Below are 15,571 nucleotides of genomic sequence, written 5' to 3'. Positions count from 1 at the left end.
CTCCCTGACCTGCTCTTTGGGGCTGGTGGTGGGCTTCCCCCGACAGCCCCAAAGAGCAGGTCGAAAGGAACCTGAAGCCTGGAGAGTGAGAGGGGTCGTTGCGCACCGACCCCTCTCGCTCTCCAGGCTTCCAAGGTAGCCGCCTGAACGCACCTTAAACGGCACCTTGTTTTAGAGCAGGAAAACAAGAGGGGGAAAATTCTCCCCCTCTCTGCGCAGCGCATCCTGCCGCTTCGCTGAAGGGGCGCTGGGCAGAGAGGGGGAGATTTTTTTTTTCTTGTTCTCCCGCCTCTAAAACAAGGTGTGTCCTATTGTCCGGTGCGTCCTATGGTGCGAAAAATACAGTGGTGCCTCGCAAGACGAAAAGAATCTGTTCCGCGATTCTCTTCGTCTAGCGGTTTTTTCGTCTTGCGAAGCAAGCCCATTGACAGCTTAGCGGATTAGCGCTATTAGCAGTCTAGCGGCTTTTAGCGATCAGCTGTTAAGCGGCTTATCAGCGGAACAGCTGATTAGCGGCTTAGGAAAGGGGGGGAGGCGGAAAAAACCCACGGGAACTCGCAAGATTTTTTCGTCTTGCGAAGCAACCCCATAGAGAAATTCGTTTAGCGAAGCGCCTCCAAAACGGAAAACCCTTTCGTCTAGCGGGTTTTCCGTCTTGCGAGGCGTTTGTCTTGCGGGGCACCACTGTACGGTACTTTCCCTTTTGCTTGGGAGTGTTTACAGAGTTATTTCAATCACTGCTCCATTACTCTTGTGGCAAAATCTGAATACTATTGTGAGTGAAGGGACACTTCACACACTTGATGGTCATGCGAGGACTTGCACATGTGTTACTGTGGGATCAGAACTTGAACACTGCACTGTAACTTCAACTTGGTCACATGATCGGAGATTGCGAAGGAACAGACCAGTACATTTTATGTGCCTCCCTCCCAGTTTGGGATAACTCCTTTTTAGAGAAACTTTACCTGGAATCTTGAGTACTGATCTTACAGATGTGGCCGGAGAAATAACCAAAGAGCATGTGTGGATTAATGTATAGTCAATGAAATATGTTACCAATCTAACAAATGGATTGATCAGATCTAGGGGTTACCATATTTCAAAAATTGAAAATCCAGACACATAAGTTATTGAGCTTTTTGCCATTTTTAAAGGAACTTTGCCAATTAATAAACACTTCCGACATACAGCATCTCAGACAATTTTACGATTTTCGGAAATTCCACCCATACACTATTTCTGATGGATGATCCCGGATATGTATGGCAGCCCCATTATATCTCAACTTGAAATGCTCTGAGCATTTTACACAAATGAGAGTTTATATGGAATGGGGTAAATTTTTCTGCAAGTCTTTGGAGAACAAAAAGGCCAGCCGGCTCCTACGGGGAATACAGCCCAAGGACTTAAATGGCTTGCGCGCGCACGCACACACACACACACACACACACCATACACATACAAACATGACATGCACCTGAAGATAATTTGAATGATACTTCCATGATATAACCTAAATTAAGACAAATTGCAGTGGGCTTACCTACACTATTATTTCAGGGGAAAACTGATGATAGCAACTAATGTACTAACTTGTTTTCTTAACACATTCCAGGAGTTTAACCAAAGACTGATGTGAGTCAACTGCAAAAAAAGATTCCCAGATTAATTAGGGCACTCTGGACACATTTCTCACTTTGAGATACCTGATTGTGCCAACAATGCAGCAGTAAGCAAAATTAACAGCAAGCACATAGTGTTTTGAAATAAGAAGCAAGGGTGCAAGTTCAAGGCACCCCGGGATTCCATCTACCTGAACAATAAATTCAAACAGAAAAGTTGCACACCTGGTTATGAACCCTGATTTAGCAATCTTGGGCACTTCTGTGTTAAGAAGCCCATCATGTCCTACCAAGCCCAAACTACAGTTTCTTCTTTGTGTATTCCAAAATGCAAGAAGAGAGGGATGGCACCAATCTGAAACAGACTACAACCCTCAGCAAAAATCTAATCTGCAGGACCTGAGTTTGAAACAACCTTTCCAGACACTTCCCGGTATATAGCAGTTGCAGCAGTAAAAAGAAGCTTTGGACCTAACTTTAATGTGGACACATCCATTCCAACAGACCCCATTTGCTCATGTCAGCAATCATTTCCTTATAGGCATCCTGGGGAAAGCCAATGTTATTGTTTCAATTATTTTATAACAACAGAATAAATTAGATTGTTTCCCATCTTGTTGTTCTTGAATTTCTTGAGGTGCTTGCTCCTTTTTTTTTTACCCTGCTGGCATAATAAAGTGTTTGTGCTGATCAAAATGTATTTGCTTTGAATGATAGATGTGCCATTCTATTTGATTACATTTATTTTGAAAGCAAGAAGTATTACAGGAGCTCTTTTCTCATTTTGGAATATTGCCCATATATCACTTCCAAACCAGAATTGCTCAATAGCACTCCTTTTAGGGAGAAGAATTAGTCTAGGCATGAAGGCACACTGATAGATGTGCTCAGAACTGAGGATGGATGGATCAGCCTATTTCAGCTCCAAATGCCTTCAATCCTAAATCCGTTCCATCACATTTTCTTTGGTGTTTTTTTTAACCATGGGGAGGAGATGAATTTTAAATGTAGGAGTTTTTGTTAGCATACACAGGTCCCGCTTACTAAACACATGGTGTTCACTGGAAATTGTTCATATAACGAGCCCACAATTTCCATTATTTCCTATGGAAATATTTCTAATGTGGGACTTGCTCTCCACTCCCTCTCTCTGTGGTTTTTGCCTAAAAATGGATGTCACTGACCAGCGAAGCACAAACAAACAAGGAATTATGGAGGTTGGTGGTTTGGATATCTGAATCTGCAGAGCGTGTAACAAGGTTCTGGCATAATTCTTTACCTGCAGATGACTGAATTTTGGGATAGCAAGCATGTGGTTAGCAGGATCTGCATGCACTTTGCTCTAGATTTTTTGCATGCATTTCCTCCTTAACATATGCATTTTGTGTGCTTTTCTCCACATTCCCCCCTTTTTTAAATAAATCAAAAAACTAGCATACAAATTCAAGGTGCACAATCTGATTATGAATTTTCTTCTAGACCATATGTAACTGTGAACTATGTTAGCCTATTTGAAAATGTGGAATGAATGACATCCAAATACTGACTCTTTCTTCCTAGGCCATCAATCTTCTGCATCCATCTTTTACATATTCTAGGAGTATTCCTATTTTCATCTCTGAAATGTCAAATGGTAGGTGGGAGTATGTCAGAAATCCATACATTCTCTAAGTTAGGTGAGAGGATAAAAAGGCTTGGTTGATCCAGTAGTTACAGCTGGGAACTTGGACTAAATACTCAGCTTGGTGCCAAAAATAATGGAGGGGAGCTAAGACATGCCGAGTAAGTCAATACTCCTAGCTTCAATGTCTTTGGAGAATTCATTCCACAGTCAGCTGCACAGGCTGTATGTGCAGCTTCATTGTCTTTTTATTTTTAGTTTTGTGTGGTCCAGCTGTTTCTTGGCTTGACAATGTTGCTCCGTTGAGCCTCCTGGGAGCATTACACACAGTGAGAAAAAGGCACACTTGTCTGTGTAGGATGCATCTTTCAGAGCGGAAGAAACTGCAGGTGATTTTGCCTCCAAGACTAATGCAGCTTTTTTCGCTGGGCAAAGTGAGGAACCATTCAACTTCCCTGTAACTGAAAAAAAGGGGGATGGGAAAATACCTGGAGTCAGGACAGAGGCACACCACTGTGGAATCACAAAGAGGTACTCCAAAGACAAGGGTGGCTGCCATCTGCTTGACATTCACCAAAGGAAAAGCCCAAAGGGTCTCCTTTTGAAGTTTGCGAGGTACAGCCTGGGGCTCTTGACAAACTGCCAACAAAGTCTTCTTCGTTTAAATGTTGTGTCTTGATCAAAATGCATCTCATGCTGACTCTCCCCCAACCTTACATTTGAAGGCTGTTTCCATCCATGTTGACCGAGAAAAGTCGTTCCAACTGCATTCCATACCAATTGGCCTCTTCATTTCAGCTGCTGTAGCAAATTCAGGACCATAACTCCGTATCACCTGAGCTATGTAGCTGCTTTTTAAGTGCAGGGGGTTTATTTTACTTTCACAAAAATTACAAGAGTGGGGGTCCTGATCCAGACTGGTACACCTGTATGGGGTGGGCGGGCTTTAACTCTTTACCTCATTTGTGGAACTGATCCCGAACAGGCCCTTTGCACCTGCAATTTGCACTTAAGGGGGGGAATACCTTAATTTGATTCAGTAGGAGCTTTTTTTCTCTATGCAAATCAAAACTGTGGGAGGCTCAACCTGGACTAAGTGCATAACAAGGACTGAAATGACCGGCAGAATCCGAGATCAGGGAGAAGAGTTGTTGGAAGAAGATTGGAAGAAATTTAAAATCTATTTACGAAAACATTGTAAAATTTTTGAATGTTGATGACATTGAAATGAAATGAAGGGGTTCTAGTAAAAAAAAAAAAAGGTAAAATAAGAATATGAAAGAAGGGATAGATATTAGATGAAAACTAGAAAAATACAATATGTAAAGAAAGATTATTAAGGATATAATTAATAAGAAGGAATTTGCTAATCAATTTTAAATTGGAATACAAGAAAGGGGGGCGTGAGGAAGTCAGGAAAATAAGTTTATGAATAGTAAGAAATTAAAAAGAGGAATTTTTATTTTTGACTTTTTGAATTTTTTTCCCTTTTCTTTTTCATTTTTTATATATGTTAATTGTTTGTATTTTTGTATTTCAATGTTTTCTGTATGTTATTATGTTTTGTGTTTTCTTATGTAAATTTTTCTTTGATAAAACTTAATAAAATATCATTAAAAAAAAAAAGTCCATAACAAGGACAAAGGACTTCCATGCTAGGGTCCCAAAACAGATCAGGGTCATTGTGCTGGCAATTCATGTAAATAAACCAAGAGTTATGCACTTAAAAGGAGACCCGCCCAACTAAAGTCATGTGTAGTTTGGCCCTTAGCCACCCCACGCTCTTCCTGCTTGCTGCCTTTTGAGCAGCAGACTGAATTTTGAAATCAAGGCACTTAATGTTTAAAAGGGCGCAGGGACGTCGTTCTTACTTTGTATTACCTGCAGTCTTATTGTGTCAATGGGTCCACAAATCTGTTCTGCATTGGGCTGGACAGAAGTGAGGCCAATTTAGCTATGCCTTCCCTTACAATCTGGGTTGTATTCAATGTAGCCTTAATTAATTAATATCACACCCTCTCAATGAAGCAACTTTAAAAAAGCACTCTTAAAAACAGTTACAGCTGGAAAGTGTAAAACAGTTACAGTCAAAACATTGTCTCATGCAGTGATCTCAGGGTTGCCAGGAACAGTGTCCTTCAGACATCAAATGCCTGGGTAAACAGCAGTGCTTTCAAGCTCTTCCTGAAAGTTAATACTGAGGAGGTTAGGCTCAACTCACCAGGGAGGACATTCCACAAACGAGGAACCACCACTGAAAAGCCCCTGTCACAGGTCCACGTCAGTGGTGGCACCACCAAGTACACCTGCTGATTACAGGATCTGGGATGGTTGATACTGGGGAAGGCGCCTTTTTAGGTATTTTAGGTACTTGGGTCCCAAGCCATTTAGGGCTTTGTATGCTGGTACTAACACCTTGAATTAAGGCTCACTAGCAGCCAGTGCAGTGCTTTCAGGGCTGGTGACACATGGTCCCATTGGGCTGCCCCATTTACCAACCTAGCAGCCATATCTTGCACTAGCTGCAGCCTCCAGATCATCTTCAAGGGCAGCGTCACATACAGCGTATTGAAGGAATCCAAACAGGAGGTCACCAGAACATGGACAACTGAGGCCAGGTTAGTCTACTCCCAGGAATGGCCATAGCTGGAGAATCCACCTAAGGTGGGCATAAGCACTCCTAGTCAAAGAAGCCATTTGATATTCCAGTGACAAATTGGAATCCAGGAATACTATGAAGCTGTTCCTTCAGGGGAAGTGCACCCCCTCCCAGAACAGGTTGTGCATCTATTTCCCAGATCCGGAAACCAATCAACCACAGTACTACCATCTTATCGGGATTCGGCCTCAGTTTGTTGTGCCCCATCCAATCCATCACAGCCTCCAGACACCTGTCCAACATCTTCAAAGCCTCCCTGGATTCTGATGAAGTGAAGAGGTAGAACCAGTGCTTTTTCTCCTCTAAGCATACCTCTAAACATTTTGTGAACCTTTGTACTTTTCCTTCCTTCTGAAGAAGTGTGCATGCACACGAAAGCTCATACCAAGAACTGACTTAGTTGGTCTTTAAGGTGCTACTGGAAGGAATTTGTTTTGTTTTGACTATGGCAGACCAACACGGCTACCTATCTGTAACTTTGTACTTTTGTTCATTTACTGTATTTATTTTTCCCGATTTGAACTAAAAAATGCTGATTTTCTTGAGTCAAAATGAGAGTACCCCGAAACAATTTTTTAGAAGAAAAAAAAGCACTGGGCAGAACTGATGGTGCCATGCTCCAAATCCCCAGATGGCAGTGCTCAATAGTTTCATATAGATGTCAAATAGCTTGGGGGCAGAATGGAGCTTTGTTGAACCCAACAAAGCCAAGAGGCCAAGCAACAATCTTGAAGTACTGTACTACTTTCTGGTAGCAACACTGCATGTAGGAGTGGAACTACTGTAACAAGAGTTACCGGTACCTCCAACTGGGGTGCAAAAACTGGGCATGAAACCAGGCATTTTGCCTGTCGCAAGGATTTCTGCTTCCACAATGGACCCCGCCCCCTTTACCTGCTAAATCTGTTCTAGGGGTTCCCACAGCTGCCTAGAGCAGATTTGGGGGTGGGGTGGTGGGAGGAGAGGGGGGAAAGTCCAGCTGAATAAGTGGGAATTTCTGTGGCAGCTGAATACTGCTCTCTTTCTTTAGATTTAACACCCAAGCTCGAGTAGGTATCAGAGCTTTGCTGAGTGATCATAACTTGAGTGCTTGAATTTGTGAAACTGTTTGGAAAACCACAACCAAGTTATGCGCAATCTGTAGAGTCATCTGCTAGCCTTTCATGGGATTTTGTTCCTGGTTATTGTAGAGGGACCTTCTGTCTCTAGCTCTTCTTGGCAGGAAATGTATTATACAGTGCAATGCAACATAAAGACGTGTCCTTTGAAATGCTTTGGCTGGAAGGTGAAAATGAAGACTTAAAAAGGGTTGGGGTGGGGAGGAAAAAAACATAATCATTGGCAGTTTAATGGCCCTATCCCATTTCAGAAGTTAAAAGAAGATTGATTAGGGTGGGGATGGGGATTATGTCCCCCCCGGTGATATAGTAGATTGGTGGTTGAAATTATTTCTGATCCCCTGCACTGTCATCTGCCTCAGAAGAAGGGGAATGTTTATAATTGCTTCTCCTCCTACCCCCTGCTTCTTCATGAAGGTAGATGAGATGCGGGTGAGAATTCCCAATAGGTCATCACAGCTTCCAGAGCTCCCATAAAACAACCAAGATGCTTGTGAAATTACCTATCTAAAAGCTTTCTTTGCTGGTAAAATATTCTAATTACTACAGCTTAGGTTTAGGAGCTCCCTGTTCTGAATTCCTAATAGCTGTAGGAACTGAGGATAACATTATTACAATACTTCATTAATCCATCCTGCTGTGATGCAGGGCATGAAACAAGGCTTTAGTCATGTCTTAGCATCCCCATCTAGCCCCAAAGATCGTAAAAAGATGTAGAGGAAGGTCAGAGCACATCTAATTTGAATGGTAATTTTGTATCTTCACCTTTTTATGATGGCGTTTGCAAGATCTAATCCAAAGGACCAAAGGTCTGGTTTCCTTAATGGGTTCTGTGCAATGCAATTCAATCGGAGCTTGCAGGATATAAGAACAGCAGCTGCTGCCGGTAGTATATACAAAACCAAGCAAGGTCTATGAAGCTGGAGATGCTCAGATTTTCCTGAGCTAAGCCAAGAATTAAAACTACTGCTCAATAAAACTGAAAATTTGGGATTTAGGATTTAGGACAGGCAAATGGAAGTACTTCTTTACACAACACTTACTTACAACTATGGCATTCACAAAGTCACTTTGTGCTGAATGACCCCAAATTGGGCAGCTTTGAAAGAGGATTAGATACATTCGTGGAAGATGAACCTATCAGTAGTTACTAGTCATGATGGTTACCTCCAGAATCAAGAGAGATACCACAGCAAGAGAGGACTATTGTACTTGTATCTTGCCTGTGGGCTTTCCAAAAGCTGGCCACTGTGGGAACAGAATGGTGCACTAGACAGGTCTTCAGTCTGTTAAGAAGTTATGTGAACTTAAGAAGTTCACATAAGTAGTAGGGCTGCAATGACTGAATGTGCACATGGATTTCTGTGGTCAACAATGGAAGGAACAAAACAAATTCCTTCCAGTAGCACCTTAAAGACCAACTAAGTCAGTTCTTGGTATGAGCTTTCGTGTGCATGCACACTTCTTCAGATACCTGGTATTTGTTTTGTTTTGACTATGGCAGACCAACACGGCTACCTATCTGTAACTGGAACAATGGAAGGAACAGACATCATCTCAATGTATTCTATATATTTTATTATGTACAAGCAACACAGCTATGCTAACTAGACCTCTAGAAAGATTCATGCCTTACTACACTTCTGTTTGCATGGGGGATTTAGCTGAAAGGGTTTGTCCATAAAGACGCAAGGAGCCAATTGGGGCACAAAGCTATTGACCACAATGTTCATTCTGTTGTACTCTCTGTTTATTTGATTTTAATGCCTTCATTCAATGGCACAGTTGCCCAATGTGCTCATTCCTCGCCCACCATTACAATTCGAAAGGAACTTGAGGCAGGTAGAGCACCTCACAGTTAGCATGTACAAAGAGAACCAGAGGAAAATGTTTATTTTGGATGAATTACTCCTGGATTAAAAAAACCCCCAGTGTGCTTTAATGAATGCCTTCTTGGATGAATGAGTTCTGGACAGCAGGGAACCAATTCTACTGGGAAACTACTAGACCAGGCATCCCCGACCTTTGGCCCTCCAGATGTTGTGGACTACAATTCCCATTATCCCTGACTACTGGTCCTGTTAGCTAGGGATGATGGGAGTTGTAGGCCAAAACATCTGGAGGGCCGCAGGTTGGGGATGCCTGTACTAGACAATGTCTTTCCTATAATATTTTTGGACACAATTATCTTCTTTCCCCCGCCTTCCTTTCCTTTTATTTGCCGCAAACCAACCTCACCATACCAGAAACAAATCTCTCCAAAAACTCTTCAGTAACTGCATATCTAGCCATACTTCTTTCCTTCCCATCACCCCCAACAAGAACAAACGTACTCCATTTCAACTTCTTCTTGTAAATCATCCTTTCAAATGGTGCACACCAGCACACACCACTAAAAGGTTTCTCTGCTTTCTGCAACAATGGACCTTGAAAGGCTTCGAGATCAAAACCCTGCCCCTGCAGAAGAATCCCAAATATTTTAAAATGTACAATTCCTACTGCTCCTGCTTTTCATGAAACAGAACGGAACAGTAAAGCCTTTGTTAATGACAGGGCTCTTTCCTGGGGAATGCAAAACGCCATGGTTAGAATGGGGACTCTCTGGAGGAAAGAAATGTGCACTTCAGTCGCAAACATCTTAAAAGACTTCTGAATAATAGGAAAGAAACAGCCTTTGCTTTTTCCTTTGATCTGACCTTCCAAGTGAATGGAAAACAACATTTATCTTTTGGTCCTCAGTATTGTAAAGGAATATGCAATGCTGCAAAGCCCAGCCTGCCCCAACTATTTTTTGCTCAGCCTTGAATAGATGAAGCACCTCAGGATCAACTTCTAAACCAAGGATAAGGAATCTTTTTCAGCCCAAGGACTCCATTCCCTTGGGCAACCTTTGAGGGGCCACATGGCAGTGGCAGATGAGGCCAGAGGGAAGAGTGGGCAGAACAACAAACGTAAAATTTGCACTTTGTACAGTAGGCTAGTTTCTACACAGACTCTCACAAAGCCCTTTCTCTTCTTTCTCCAGGCAGCGAGGAGTCATTAGGCAAAAATTATCAAGGAGGGAGCAAAGAAGAGCCAGTGAGGGTTGTGGTCTGGGGAAGAGGTGAAACATAAGGAGAATCCCAAAGGCCAGGAAAAAGAGGCCTGAAAGGCCACATTTGGTCTCTTGGTCTAAGGAGTTCCTGCTCTAAAGGGAGCTGTTAGGGATGGAGACATACAACAGCATCTTCCCGCTTGATGGAAACTTCTGGCATTTTAACACTCCATGGCCAGGCCCCTTCATGGGAAGGAGCTAAGAAGCATCTGGTTATGTTTCATTATTGATTACTTGCTTTATTAAGAGCCAAACAGATGCTGGGCCTTTCACAACGCTAAATTCTGTGTGGCTGTCATCAAGGAGCAGCTGCCGATAGCTGAGAGAAAACCACATTATTTGTTTTTAAAACGCTTGTTGCCAATTTGGAAGTTCTCAAAGTTGTGAAGCAGGCTACAAGGTTACTGAAATCAATTATCCAGTCAAAATTGATAAGCACTGCCCACAGTGGACAAACAAGAAAGGACACATAGTTAATGTGTATCGTTCCCTCGGCATATACATCTTCTTGTTGTTGCGTTATGAGATTTATGTTAAAGTTTTTCATAATTCAATAAAATAGTGGCTAAAAAAATACAAATAAAATAAGCAGAATATGGAGTCCTCTCTTAAAAGGAATTTTTAGCCCTTACCTCCCACAGAAGAGAGTAGCTCCCCCCAGCTCTCTCCTGATATCTTTCCTTTCTCCTCCCAACCTCTCACCCGAGGACACCAGCATTTCCCTATCTCTCACCCGGGGTCCTTCATCAACCCTCTACCACCCCCATGAGTATACAGCAGAAAACAGCCTCAATCAAAGCATTTGAGGTTCCTCCCAAATCACCCGTATCTTTCAGAGTGATTAATAATCAGACCAAAAGCAGTCTCAGGAGGCCTTGAGATGAACAGCTTAACCCTTGTACCTCCGACCTCTCCCTCAAAATGGCCCCTACTCCCCCCTTCCTCTTGTTGCCTCTCATGAAATGCACCACTTACACACCTTTGTATAAAACCAGCCCCCAAACTGTGAAAGAACATTAAGAGACTAGATCAGCGATGTAAGGACTGCAAGAATGTAGAAAAAAAACAATGAAGAAATTCAGACTTAAGGCTCAACTTCAAATAAATCCAAATATTTGAACATATGGAAGTGAGGAACTATGTCATCCAAGCAACATTAACTTTGCCGACTGCAGTGAACCTCGAAAGAAACCCAGATATTGGGAAAGCACATTATAAAATACTGCATAAGTGAAGAAAACAGTGGTGCCTCCTAGTTGTATCCGTGTGTTTTAAAATAAATCTAAAAATACTGTGAAGCACATACGTGACAAAATGAAGCAATCTTGATCCACTTTCCTCTGCATGACTTTTCAATTGCGCGGGGGGCGGGGGGGGGGGGAATGTTACTACACAGAAGGCTTTGGTGACACATCCAAAAACATCTCCAAGACTCTAACGCCTTGATAATGTGTTCTGACTCACATAAACTAACTGAATGGAATAGCTTTACCAGGTGCAAACTGTTAATGGATTATTTTGGAAACTCAAAGGGATTTTTGAGTGTGTGTTTTTAAAGCATCTGTGGCTAAAAAAGCTATTCATTATTCTCTAGCATAAAAGACATTCAAGGGATACGGAGGGAGCACAGCCCTCATCACGCAGTGCCACAGAAGCCTCTTTACTTCTATTTTCCACCCTCCCCAGTTTCCAGATGTGCCATTTCCTCTGAAGTATTTCCTCTGAAGGACTCATCTCTTTGGGGTTTAAACATATACTATACAACCTGGGGATGCATGTGTCTCAAACTGAAGAAGATGAAGAACCAAAAGCATAAAATGTAGAGGCCTCACAAGTCCTAACTGCAGCCCCAAACTCAAAGGATGAAGGCTTCTGAAGACCTGGCACTCAAACAAATGGCCTGCGTGCAAGCATGTCTACAGTTCCCATTTAGAAGGCATGAAATTGGTTTCACACAGCAGAACTCCACAGGAGCCAAAACATTTGTAACCTACATGGATGCAGCCAATCATGTAGTGATACACCCAACAGGCCCAGTCAACATGGTAAGACACTTACAACTGTTATGGTCCCAGCCCAGAATACGGGTATGCAGACATATTTCAACACCTTCACAAAGACACAGAACAACTGGTCCCACATCCTCCAGTTGTTGCATCTCCTCCCAGTCATTTCTAGAGATGCTGGGATTGAACATGGGGTGTTTTGAGTACAAAGTATATGTTCTGCCACTAACTTACAGCCCTTCTCCTAAAGGCGCGCTTGGCCTGACAAGCAACCCAGCAGCTCTTCTTTCCAGCTACAATAATGGTGCAGGCGCGAAAAAGTTGGTAGTCCATCCATAGTGCCCTTTTATCTAACATCACAAAAGGCCTACCAAGGACTATATTCCAAGAATAGATTTTGGATCTCTCATTAGTACGAACTTTCTTCACCTTCTGATAACCTATTGGGCATGATGTGAACAGCTGAACAATGTATGATGTTAGCATGGGCATACAATGAGTTACTGCATAGTGAAACAAGGAGTTTTGACAGGTGGCTGTTACCAGCTCCTGACAAACTAGGCCAGATACCTCAGCATCAGTTTCACTGAGATCCAATTCAAGATGATATTATTATTATTATTATTTACAGGAGTTGTCTCCATTAATAGACTGAACAAGGCCAGGGCCAAAAAATACATTTTGTGTAATTCTATTTTGAAATGAATCTAAAAAATACAGCCAATGAAAAGGAAGGACACACACAAACAACAATACAGAACTTCCAGTACAATAACATAAAAGCTGATTTACAGTCCTTCGGACCGTAATGACCCAAATATAAGCCGCACCCAAATATAAGCCGCAGCTTTAAAATTGATGGGGGAAAAGAAAAAAATACCCGAATATAAGCCACTCCCTTCCTCACTGCTCCTGGCTGCATACTTTTTTTTGGGGGGGGGAGAGCAGCATTGCGTTGCCGGCGGCCTTTCCCCTTCCTTGCTCTCTCCCTTCCCAACCTTGGGGGAGGGGATGGGGAATTACGCATGGGGCAGGCACTGCTTCACCGCGCTCCTGGCGCTGTCTGCCCTGCGCTCCTGGCTGCGTACCGTAAGGTTGTGAATATAAGCCGCACTTTAACTTTTCATAGTCGGAATTTGGGGGGAACGTGTGGCTTATATTCAGGCCAATACGGTATATCATAAAACTGGCCACATTACTTTCTTTACAACAACATGATGCAGAGGGTTTTCATGTTGCTGTTTTTCCTGGGCTGGAAATCACACCCCAAAGCTCCTATTTGTTCCCACAGGTGTTACACCTTTGGGGGGGGGGGAGTGACTTTTGACAGGAAAACTGCAAGGAGAAGAGCCGAGCTCTATCCCAGCTATGCCATGGTCCCAATTCACCCCCATGGCTGAGTCTTTTCTAACCATGTTAGTTTTAAAAAATACTTTTAGCATAATGTGGAGTTTGGCCCTCAAGTTGGGAAACGAACTGTATAAAAAAGAACTTCTCAAATACCGTGCAACTAAATACCGCTTTATTAAGCTTTATAACACAAACATGTACATACCTTGATGAACATACCTTGTATTAACAATGGACAAAGAGAGAAATGCTTATATGCTTGGTCAAAACATGTTTGGTATTTGTTATAGATTAACTAGTATTTGCTATACATTGGTGTTTGTCATACATTAGCATACCTATTTCTCAATGCTTCATGTATCAAGGCGGGCAGCCAGCGGGGCAGGAGGTACACACTTTGCCTTCCAGCAGCAGCGTCACTGCAGCATACCAGAAGGAAGAGGGGCAAGTAAATGGGGAGGTCAGCACTGTGGACACACCAGGGGGCTCACCAGAATAGCTGCCAGTGTATTCGCACAATGCCAACCTCTCCACCACCCCTCCTTGCTGAAAAGACACAGGAGGCCAGGTGTGTGCCATTGCCCCTCCCCTCCATTTGGTTCCACAAGAAGGTACTTGTTTTTATTTTTTTGTGGCTTTAAAATATTATATATTCAGTTGTGCAACAGCTGAGAAGTTCCTTTTAAAAACATTTCATTTCCTAGCTGGTTCGCAGTTTTCTTGGGGGTTGTGGCTGGGCTACATTAATCTCTGTGCTTTTTTGACTTTGGCCCTCAGTCACTGTCCATTTCTGGTCTCCATGAAGAGCTCTGGGGCTTCAAAAAATCTCTTTGTATGATTGACTGAATATCGTCAGAGTCTTGCAAATACCAGAGAATAAAAACAAAACCAAGCAAGTTTCAAGTCCTCGTGACTGAAGAGATGAATGGGCAATATATGCAGCAGCAAAACCCTACAATGCAGCCCTCACGCCTTGCTCTTCTTCTAGTGAGAGACAAAAGAGTAGCAGAGCCCAAACAAATGCTTCGCAAGGCATTTCTCCCTGTAGGTTCCTGATGGATCAGGAAACAGAATGTGTGTACCTTTCAAAGCATAATAGCCACCATTAAGTGTCATTAACATGGGTTGGGTGGGGAAGAGATATATTCAACCCTGGATGCAGCTCAAGTGCACACTCCCAGATGGTCATTAGGGGGAATTATGAACTTAATTGCTCAAGCTGCATGGCTTCAGCATAAGGCTGCCTAATGAAATAATTGGGGTTTCTTGGGAAGACAAACATGGGGACATGGCAATCCATGTGCCTTCCTTAAACCTGCAGAAACAGATGAGAATTTTCCCAGAAAACAGTGGGATCTGTCAGGAAAAAATCAAGCATTGGGAGGGTGGAGAGAATGGAGCAAAGTGAAGTAGGGTCACTCTTCTTGTGTGAATTTAAAATGGGAGAGCACACTACAGATGTTGGCTCCAACCCACTTGTCCTCAATTGCCTGTTCTAATTAACAAGTCAAATGGAAGAACTTTGTTCTGCCTTTGGAAGGAAGCAAAATTAGGGTGTGTAGAAGAAAATCCTTAATAATATTGTCATTTGGGACGGGGTGGGAGGAAGGAGAGAAACATCTAAAAGTTATATAAAGTTTTGTTTTGTTTTCTTGAAGACAAGATGGCTTCATAGCAAGTGGGGACAGACAGGAAAGCAGGATCTTCTGGCAGATCTGAGTATAGATTGGCAAAGGTCTCTGACTCTAAACTGTTTAACAATGGAAAAAATGAAGTTGTTCTCCACCACCGCCTAAACTGCACTGCTGAAATGAAGAAAGCCAACCAGATGTGGACTTGTGTGTGACAGGATTAGGAGCTCATTTCTGTACTGAAAAGAAAATTTTAGGCTCAAAATGTGTGAAGACAGACACCCTGTGCTTTACCCTGACTCTTATAGGTAGATCTTGGGGTTCTAGTAAAAACAAAGTAGGCCTGAAAAAGGCCCACTTCTTCTCTGGAGACAGATCCTTCTGTTTCTTCAGCGTTCCCTTCCCACCCCAGCTAAGCTACCCAGAAAGGCTTTTATGCAACTGAGGGCTACAATGCATTTTTAGGA

At 42.6% G+C, this 15,571-nt stretch overlaps 1 protein-coding gene across 10 annotated transcripts in view; it reads right to left on the bottom strand.

The window, feature by feature from the left end:
* Positions 1–15,571, bottom strand: part of MGLL (monoglyceride lipase) — a 163,097-nt gene that overhangs the window by 45,575 nt on the left and 101,951 nt on the right. The window lies entirely within an intron of this gene.

The sequence above is a fragment of the Podarcis erhardii genome, assembly GCF_964252035.2.
Source record: "Podarcis erhardii genome assembly, chromosome: 2".
NCBI classification, from domain to species: domain Eukaryota; kingdom Metazoa; phylum Chordata; class Lepidosauria; order Squamata; family Lacertidae; genus Podarcis; species Podarcis erhardii.
The sequence above is the reverse complement of the archived record's forward strand: the minus strand, read 5'-3'. Positions and strand labels throughout refer to the sequence as shown.